Consider the following 11,623-nt stretch of genomic DNA (forward strand, 5'->3'; position numbering starts at 1 on the left):
GCACAGTCTCGGAGAGATCTCAGTGCTCCCCTGCGGGAAAAGCACAGATACAACTTGCAGTTATTTTGCTGCTCTGCTGACTCACTTGTGTTGATCAATAGCTAATTCGCTTACATAATTAAGAGCCACAGCAATCAGAACCTTCCAGAGAATGTGATAATTAATCAATGTGGTTCAGTGTTTCCCGTCTGGTGCTCTGTCGTTTTCTCCCTGTCCATTCCGCATACAGAGCAGTGCAGAGCTGCAGACCAGCATCAGAAATTCAGACTCTCTAGGCATCTTTGTTCTCTCATCACAGTAGCTGTCATCTACACACTTCTGAAATGCTCATGGTACTAATCTGAATAATCAGAATTATCATCCCCACATTTTATAACAGGTAATGAAAATTAGTTGTTGTTTTCACCTTTATTATGATAGGACAGATCAGAGCTGACAGGAAGCAAAGTGGGAGGGGGGATCAGGAAAGGTCCTTGAGTGGTGATCTAAATTCAGGACGCCTGTATGTAGGAGGATAGATAGATAGATAGATAGATAGATAGATAGATAGATAGATAGATAGATAGTTAGATAATATCACACCACATTGGCTGCCTGTAGGTGCCATGACACTTAAATTCGAAATTCTTTTCTAATTCTGCCAATGGCCTGCCCCACACTTCCCTCAAACCTTCATCAAAGAGTAAATCCCAGTCGCTACAATCTGCTGCTTCAGATGGTCTCACATCCCAACTCCCCCAGCTCTCCAGGTCTGCTGGAACAAAACTGTCACAAGACACTATCAGAAGAGCTAACTCAACAGTTATGCTCAAACGAAGCCTTGACACAGACTTCTCATTGTACACACACTCTTCTCATCTGAAAACCTCCTCTCCCACATTTTCTACTTGGCATCCTTCCCCGCACTATCCAGCACAACAATCTAATTTGTACTGAGCTGATGAGGTCACCTGATGGCTCAATGACTCTTACTAAGCGAACAGTGACATTACCTAGCACTTTGACAGTAGTGACACTATTCATGTGTGTTGTAGCAGTCTTATATCATGTTTTTGGTGTTGTTCTTGGCTCTGGGGGCCAAATATATAAGCTCCTTGTAAAAGACGATGGTGGTGAGAAACCAAGACTAGATACCGAACTGCAGGGGGCCCTTCTGTGCATGGTACCCTCATATAGCCTGTCATCTATAAACCCCAAAGAAATTTTTGGCTGCCCACTCTAAAGTGCAGTATGTTACAGTTTGAGTTCCAAACTCAGTTCTCCACCCAAAACGAGTGCCTCGCAATTAAGAAGCCATAGGAACTGATGTGGAAATGCATGGTGGATGAGTGGAAGCCAGAGTGGGACAGAAGCAGCAGATGGTCCAATCTTTCTCATTTTAGGTGGTGGAATTTATTTCCCAGGTAATTGGGGATGAAACGAGGCAATGGCAGTTAGCAGGTCCACATTTGTCATTCAGGTATGCACAGAACTCTTTTTTTGCACTGATTGGTCAGCATATTAATTATTACTTAAGTCGTAATGCATTTATTATACTAGAGAAAAAAAAAAAAACATTTAAAAAAAGAACATTATATATTATTTTCTTTCTATTTTAATTGCTCATTTGTCTGTAAAACCACACTATAAATAAAACATAACCCATTTATATTTACATAACATCTACATGACATTTATATGCACACGCATATTATGTACAATTTTTATACTTGCGTGTTCATTAATCAATGACCTGACTGGGTACTAGTTTGTCTAATTTAATTAATTAATTTGCTATTTACTATCCTAGGGTGTAATCATAGTCTATTGTCTTTGGAGAAATAAACACTGTGTAAACAGCAATAAAGCAACTGTGGATGAGCAATTCCAGCAGTGATATATAACATGTCATGCATTCTGTTGCAGCCGACAGACAGTAGACAGTAAGTGTGATGACGTGACGAAGTCTAATTATCGTCTGGGCTGCTGCAGAATGACAAATGTGAGCTTGCATATAGGTGTTGTCAGCTGAATGCTGGCGAATGAGATATGCTTCATTTTTATGTAGATTATATGTCCATGTAGAATTCTTTGGTTTTTAAGAAAGTAAATAAATCAAAATTAGAAACTATATTTGTATTTAAGAAACCTCATACCTAATGTTTCCTGATATAATCACATTACAACAAAGAGTACAGGTCTCATAGGATTTTTGGTAATACTGAGCAATGTTTAATATAGTTGCTTTTTGTTTATGTTTACACTGAATTTCATTATTACATTTTAGTAGAAACAATCAGTGCTGGGAGGAAATGCTACTGCCCTTGATCCCAATTTTAGTTTCATTAAACACAAGCAAAACCTTCACAAATCAACAAACACCCTGAACATATTCGTGGTTTGAACTGTGAGGGGATCCGGCAGCTCCTCTGCACTGATGACAGCAATAGAGAATCTAATTACTTAGAATCTGTCAGTTTCCAGTAGTTTTCATTTGTCATAATCTCACCACTAGCTGTAAGTGACTCAGAGAGGTTAATAGCAGGCCATTGTAGTCTAGAGGGTGGCTTTTCAATGATGGCCAGGTCAGATTTTAGCTCATGACAGGATTAGGTCTCATAGCACTTTTAATTTATTAGAAAACATGGTAACAGTTAATAATATTTTGCTAACATTAGTTAATACATTAAGTAAAATGAACCAACAATTTGCAGCATTTTATATATAAAAATATAAAAGTAGTTTATAAGCCTCACAATGTCACAGTACACAGGCAGAGACATGAGGTAAGTGATCAAACAGGGAGGTTTATTGATAGTAGCAAGGAGTGCAGCAGGAGCAGATGAGAGGCGAGTAAGATAATGAGAGTCAGTCCTTTAAGGCTTAGCTTTAGGTCACGGATCTTTGTCTCTTTGCAGGTGGGTTGTGAAGGAGCGGGATTGGTGGAGAACGGGATCATCTAAGCATCTAGCAAACCACAGGTACATACTGGTAGAGTGAGTCTGGCTTGGTTCAGGGTGTGAACGGTAGACCAGACGATCATAGACTGAGTGCAGCGTGCTCTTAAAGGTGACTTGATTGGAGAACGGTGCAGGTGCAGGTGATCAGAAGTCAGGCGAGTGTGATCTGGTGTAAGTGGTGGCTGATGATCCTGATAACAGTGGAGGCTGTGACTACTCCCTGACACAACAAGACTGCAATTTTTGATATTGTGAAATATTATTACAGTTTAAAATAACTGTTTTCTATTTTAATGTATTTAAATATGTATTCCTGTGATGGCAAAGCTGAATTTGCAGCAGTCAGTCTTCAGTGTCACATGATCATTCAGAAATTATTCTAAAATGCTGATTTGTTACACAATAAACATTTCGTATTATTATTAATGCTGAAAACAGTTATGCTGCTTTAAGACATTTAGCACTCTATTGTGTAGGCATATCATGTCAGTCTGGTACATTTGAACTGAATTGAAAAAGCCCTTATTTTATAAAAAATATATTTACAATATTTTTACAAATATAACAGACAACCAACCATTCATTTATGGCATAAAAACCTGGCTAGAATCAGTTTTGATAAATCATGTCTTAAACAGATGTCAAGTTTTCTATGAAAAGCATGACTTAAAAGGTCATTTGAAGTAGCAATATTTGAATTGTATCCACTAACATACTTTTTTATTTTTATAACTCAGCTCCATCTTATCAGTTTTTATGAATAAAACTGATTTTATGAGAAAATGTGACTTCATATGAATTAAAATTAATAAATAAAAACATGCATGAACCCCATATATGGTAAATTAGTGCTTATATTTTCTATATACTGCAATATGCACCATGTATGGCTATATAATGATACATACAAAAGTATATATCAATAAAGACAAAACCTGCACTAAAATTCTTTCATGAATTAAAAAACATAGGATATACAGCGAAATATGAATGAAAGCATTCAGGACGTTCCGTGCTCAGCGTCATTATAAACAGATATGCTAGCATAATATTTGCTAGCAGACATTTCAAATAATTATGGAAAGATACCATAATCACAGAGGTATTGATATTAACAAAAGCGTAACACTTTACAACAAGGTTCATTAGTTAACATTAGTTAACAACATTAGTAAACATGAACTAAGAATGAACATTACTTCTACAGCATTTATTAATCTTAGTTAATGTTCATTTCAGCATTTACTAATGCATTATTAAAATCACAAGTTGTGTTAACATTAATGCACTGTGAACTAACATGAATAAACAATGAACTGTATTTTCATTAAATAACATTAACAAAGATTAATAGTGTAATAAATGCATTGTTCATTGCATGTTAGTTAACACATTAACTAATGTTAACAAATTACACCTTATTGTAAAGTGTTACCAACAAAAGTACTTAAAGTAGACATCATTTTTCAAAACAATAAATCTTTAAAATATTGAAAATGTTTATAAAACAGAACATTGACCAATTATAACCACATTAGAACACATTTCACCCAAAAATGTAAATTCTGTCATTAATTCCTTACCCTCATGTCGCTCCAAACCCATAAGACCCTTTTGTGCAGAACACAAATGAAGATATTTTTAACAGATGCCTTGTGTACGCAAAAAAAAAAAAACAGCAACAACAAAAATAGTATGTCTTTATTCACAAATTATGTATCTCCAAAGCATTTTCACAAAATCACCATGAGATGGCCAGCTCTCACGCAGTAAGATTATTGATGCCATTTGTCTGGAGGAGACCACAGTCTGAGAAAACAAAGAACTTTTCGCAAGCTTAAGACGACACACCCAACTGAGAGAGACAATGCTCCACACCTTATACACTTCCTTTACTCACTGTCCCCCTCTCTCTCCCCTCATTTCCATCTAAACACAGGACACTACAGCGATCACTGAAACTGCCTTTCGTAATCAGAGTTTATGATAATGCAACAATTCATGTTTGAAGTCGTTTGAAAGGTCTCTGGGTGTGTCTGGTAAAAGGGTCTCATCCTCTTAAGAATAGAAAAAGACAGACTACTCCCAGGTCTTTCACACAAGTTACCCCCAATGCAAAGTTATTCACCTGAAACCCCAAAAGGTGATATGCTAAACCCCTGCAATAAACAGACAATGCCATTTGGGAACTTCGGGGTTCTTCTGGATATTTAACTAAGACATTAGGTAAATTGGTTCCCTCAGGCGCACCAGTAGATCTCTGCCTGATCTCTGATCTTCTGGTTCTTCTGCTGCTCTTCCACCATCCCAATCCTGGATTATTGAGCCAGTTATTATTAAGTTTCCACTTTGAATGCTTTAGCCTGGCGGTTTTTTCACCAGCATCTAAAGTGAGAAAGAAAACAATAACCAAAATGTAAATGTAAAAATAATAATAATAAAAAAACAATGGTTGTTTTTCCCTACTGTTAAGGCATTTCCACCTCAGGGCACAAAATAGTGGGGACTCACAGGATAAGAACAATTTTCTAGAATTTTAAACACGGTTTTTGGTCACTTCCTATACAGCCGGTGCGACAAAATTTTGTGAGCAACCACACTAGCATGACCACTACGTTGCCCCACCTCATAAGCGCTGCTATTTCTGTTGCATATGAGAAACATCAAACAGCAAGCAAAACAAAAGCTAGTGAAACCGCGCTACTCGTTTGAGCTGTGCAGCACAGACCGTTTATCAGCTCGGATCAGCACAGAGCAAACAAACTTCTCCAAGCTCAGAACAGGTTTACTCAGGAAGCAGTGTTGATTTTGTGACACTGTTACTGCACAGTGCTGCGAGATCCAGTGAGAAGCATTCAAATTCTGCACAGAAATCTGTTATAAACAGGTCAAACAGCGCTGACATATAACCAGAAGTAGTAACGCTAACTATAACAATGGAGTTGTGGCAGAAATAGTTGAATTTCATTACATTACGCATTTCAGGGTTTGTACAACCTTTTGAGAGAGAAATTCAAGCACATTTAAGTATTTCACACAACTATTTACAGCACTTTAAAAAGCATACAATTGTTAAATGTTATTTTTAAAGGGATGACCAAAATATACTTTGTGGTAAACAAACACTTTTGTAAAATTAAAAAAAAGGGGGGCATCAAATTACCACTATAACCAGTAGATGGCAGCAGAGGAACACTTATAGGCTTATTAGTCATTCATTTCTACTTTTTACTTTATATTTTGAAATTATAAAATCACTATTATAAAATTTTAAATCATCAAGAAATCAAATTTTGTAAAAATTTGTGCTCTTTTTTGTGTATGAAGTAAGAAAAGTCACAAAGTGCATTGAAAAACAAACTTCTCTGACTGAATCACACACAAAGCAAGAGAGCTCCTTTTATAATCACTGAAGTTGGTGGTCAGTTCCATATAATACTACAAAAGTAGTAGTAGAATATGTTAATTTTCTATATAAAACTTACATTTTGCACATGTTACTGTTAATGAAAGTACATTTTGTGCTTCCCAACTCCCAGCTCAGTGCTTTACTGTCAAATGTGCATTACCAAGAAATAAATGTGTAATATTACTAGTAACTATTAATGCAAAACTATAATAATTTTATGATTTAATTATCTTTATTTTCAATACCGCCCACACACCACCCCCAGTGCTACCAAATCTGCTTCTGGCGCCACCATGTGTAGAACTCAGTGGCGCTGGTGCCACTGCTCTCAAAAGTTAGTCTGGAGCCATGCTATACAGTATATGCATTGCAAATGTGGTACAATTAAAATTACTATGCAAGTACCAAAAGAAGTCAGCTGCTGAAATGTTAAAAGGATGACCTTTTATCACCAAAACGGTGACTCTCAAATGGTTATAAAAACTAAACAAAATATAAATACTGAGAATGTGTTTGACATTAAAAAACAATTTGGTCACACTTTATATTAGGTGGCCTTAAGTACTATGTACTTACATCAACAAATAAGTACAATGTACTTACTGTGTTCATATTGTATTGCAAAACACTATTGCTGCTATTGAGGTGGGATAAGGGTAAGGATAGGGACAGGTTTGGTGGTCTGGGTAAGTTTAAGTGTGGGTTAAGGTGTAAAGGATAGGTCAACACTGTAATTATCAATTTAATTACAGAAATTAATTACAGATGTAATTACACATAGGTATTTTTTAAAATATAAGTACAATGTAAAAACATGTATGTACACAATAAATGTATTGTACCAAATTATTAATTCAAATGTAAGTACATAGTAGTTAAGGCCACCTAATATAAAGTGGGACCAAAAATTTACTTACACAGCAAAATATGCAGTGACCTGTGGCTGAATGGCCTTTGGTTTTATTTAGCTGTGACACACAAACAAAAGGGGGAAAAAGTTAATAGCATCACTGAATATGAGTCAAATATTGCATATTTCTGTACAAATTAAAGTGTTCTCATTCTTCATGAGTAATTATTAACTAGAAGCAGAATTGTATTGTTGTGCCCCCTCCCTCAAATATTATGGATGTTAAAAAAAAAAAAAACACCCACTATAGGGGTCAAAATAGAACTTTAATAAAATATAAAAGTAAATAAATAAATAAATTGTAATTAAATTGTATTATTTACAAATTACAATTAGACAGTTACCTATGGTTATTATTTTATTAATACATTTGTCTGATTGATTTTATAGTCTCAAGCATTGAGAAATCACACAAAAGAAAATTGAGCAGTTTTACTACAATAAAACTGTGGTTAACTTTTGTAATGAGTTGTGATGTCCACATGTTTTGAAGATGGAGGCTGTAGCATTTCTATCACAAAAAGGTGGCCAAAAATTAAAGATTAAGTGGATATTTGAATTAGCCTTAATGTTTGGTCAATATTAAAGGACTTGATCGTTCTGTAAGTGTATTACCAGGCCTTTGGCTCACTTTACAGTTATTTGTAACAATATGTAATGTAAATATCTAAATAGTTTATTTTGTTTATTTATGTATTTTAACAGTGTTTTTCAATGAAACCAATTATTAACCAATCATTATTGCCTCACTGTTTTTATATAATGCATTTTAAGTCATTTTAAAGGCTATTGTTGGCTTAAGTCTGTTTTTATAACCACAAAAAATATTATCTTAATAATTCTTTGTAAATTATTATTTGAAGTAACAAAACCATGGTTAATTTGTGGTTACCATCCATGGCTACAAGAACCATGATTTTGTGTTTCTTCAGGGGTTTTATTTGTAGGAAAACAATGGCTAGTTTTCGTAAGGGAACAAGGAAAGTCAGAGAGAATATTGTATGCGTTGTTGGTGGTTAAATTATTACCGACATTAAAACACGTTATTAACGTCAACAGCCAAAAAAAGTAACAGGATTATGAATGTAGGCTACCTAAAAGTGATGCATGGGCATCATTTTATTATATTTTTTTTTCTTTTCTCAGCGCCAGATTGCTGATGTCTTTTCACAGGCGTAGCTGTCCATCAATTATGATCATTTTCAGCCGCAAACATGAGGTGTGAGCAGACACGGGCGCGGATGCGGGAATGCTGCGTCACGTGTGATTGGCCTACTGCCTACTACGTCTGTGTTCACCGTAAAAAACATTTTTTTTAATAAATATATATATGTTAATGTTTAGATGTTTATTTATGTATATGTGTATGTTAATTGTAATACTAATATAGAACGAAAGTGTTTTTTTTTTTTTGAGCAACTGGGATGGTGCCCCCCTGGGAGTTGGTGCCCTACGCAAACTGCGTACTCTGCATATAGGGAGCGGCGGTACTGGTCAGGGGTTCTCAACTTTGGCCCTCAAGGTCCACTGTCATACAGAGGGTACGTCTCAAACAGCTTGATAGTTCGCTAGGTTGGGAATTAATATATTGTGTACATGAATTCAGGCACTGGTAAGCTCATTGGCTCACTATACACTGGTGACAATTTCCGTCCTCTTACAACATCACTACTGACATTTATGCACAACAGTAAAACTGATATCTTTTTTTTTTATGCTATTTACAGCATATTATGATAAATACTTTGTTACACGTATGTGCAAGATTTCAGTCATAAATAAATATTTGCTAGATTAGACATTACCTGTCTAGTGATGTATGTTTATGCTGAAATATAATATAGGTTTGTGTTTTAAAATCTATCACGTGTCATTTTGTAGCGAATTATTTCTTAAGTTTTGAGCTTCAGAACTTCCTATAAGGGAACATAGTGAGCATCGATGCTTCCTGGTTTTCACAGCTTTTTTAGGGAGTAAACTAAATTTTGTGATTGAGAAAGCCCTTAACCACTGACTACTGAGCAAGGGACCTGAGTGATTCACACCCAGAGTTTAGGTCCACACCTGATCACACTCACCTGTTTGTGACTTTATAGTTAGTAAAACTGAAAAACTTGATTAGTTTGTTCAGGTGCACTGCACTAGGTTGGCATGTAAGTGGACCTTGAGAGACAATGTTGAGATCTCCTGCAATATATTCTGAACATGACAATTCAGAGAGGCAGGATGACTTCTAGATTGATGACTTACAACACTGGTGTCTAGTCCTGGGCATGGAGGGCCAACATTCTGCAGAGTTTCTGGTGATACTTGATCAGTCTGCTTAATTGGAGCTAAACCAAACTAAAAAAAAAAAAAGAGAACGAAGACAACCAATATTATGATGTTAAAAAGTTAAACATTCATAAATTCATAAATATGCACAACATCTGAAAATGCACAAAGATGAGAAGCAAGCAATGTGTTTAATGAGAACTTTCAATCCACTGAAAAATAAGAAGCAATATTAAGTCACGGATGCATTTTTATTTATTCTAGTTATTCTTATTATTATTCTTGAAATAAGTTATAATTACCTTGTGGTTTATTGATGATTTTCAGTCTCTGAAATAGAAAAGTTCTATCAATTATGGATGGCATCATACATACATCATATGTAACGATATTTAATAAGATTTCTAACACCATGTCTACACCGGATGGCACAACAAAATACAATAGAACCTATTATTATATGATGTTGTCTACACTGGATGCAGCGCGGCGCAACACAACAAATCCCTGACAGTAATCTGATGCCTCGTTCTATTTATGATGTACTGACACAAAGTTCAAATGATTTTTAACAGTCACTTTTTCGCATCCAGTGTAGACACGTGTGAGAGTGTGAAGCTTGGAGATAGAGAATGGGAATCTACGTCACTGTGAATTGCATCCTGGGTATACAATACAAATCACCAGAGGAAAAAAAATGACTATTTACGTTAATATTTTTAAGAGCTTCTTGCATTTTATTAGAATAAATGAATTAATATTTGAATCCCATGTGTTATTAAAGTTTGTGGTCAGTTTTTTATGTTTTTGAAATAAGTCTCTTATGTTCACCAAGAAAACTGCATTTATTTGATCATAAATAAAAACAGTAATGTTGTGAAATATTATTATTATTTAAAATAACTGTTTTCTATATGAATATATTGTAAAATGTAATTTATTCTTGTTTTCGCAAAGCATGATTTCTGAAGGATCATGTGACACTGAAGTTAGATGTAATGATGCTGAAAATTCAGCTTTGATCACTTTTTAAAACATACTGAAATAGAAAATAGTTATTAAAAAATGGTAATTTCACAATATTACTGTTTTATTGTATTTTAATTAAATAAATGCCGCAGTGGTGAGCATAAAAGACTTCTTTCAAATACAAGACAATTCTGACCCTTAAACTTCAGGTATTGTATGTTTGAGGTATTACTTACTAGTCATATGGTTCATAATATCTAGAGATGTTCTTCGACAGGAGATACGCTCCACAATCTAGGAACATAAACAATCTGTCACAGCGTGAACAATATTTATTATACAATGCCAGGTTTATTATAAACTACAGCAGAGGTGAAATTCAGAAAAGAAAGTGAAAGTGATGTGACATGTGGCCAAGTATGGTTACCCATACTCGGAATGTGTGCTCTGCATTTAACCCATCCAAAGTGCACACACACACACACCGTGAACACACACCCGGAGCAGTGTGCATGTGTGTGTGTTTACAACTATTTACATTTAACACTAAACTCATTAAAAATACCATAACTAAAAATTAACGTTTAATTTCTGTTTGCACTATTTATATTGTGTGTGTGTAACATGTGTTTTTATGTGGACAGACAACATTTATGGCAAAGCCAGTCGGTGTTTGGCACTTCCTCCAACTCTGCGCACTCCAGGTGGAACCACAAATGGCACAGATCACACTGGACCCATTCATCAATGGCCTCATCTCCTGAGCCAGGTGGGACCACTCTACGGCAGAGAGCGCAGTGTTCTCCATCTTCAGTCGGAGGAGGTGCCTGCTTCTTTTGCCTTTTGGCCTCCTGGGCTTGCCTTTTTTCCTCCTTCTTCTTTGCCATCTCTTCCTTGCGCTTTCTCTTCTTTTCTTCCTTCTCTTTCTCCTCAGTTTCTTTTTCTACCAGCAGGTCGAAGTACTCATCGCTGGTGATGACACGGGCTGGCAAAGGAAAGCGATGCGTCACCTTCTCCTTCCTCTCCAGGGCTGGACTCATGAGGACGTTAGCCAGACTCTCCGGGATTACACCTGCTGCCACCAGGTAATTTTTGTGAGCCACTCTATTAATGTTACAGGCA

Source organism: Onychostoma macrolepis, chromosome 18 (genome assembly GCF_012432095.1).
Source record: "Onychostoma macrolepis isolate SWU-2019 chromosome 18, ASM1243209v1, whole genome shotgun sequence".
NCBI classification, from domain to species: domain Eukaryota; kingdom Metazoa; phylum Chordata; class Actinopteri; order Cypriniformes; family Cyprinidae; genus Onychostoma; species Onychostoma macrolepis.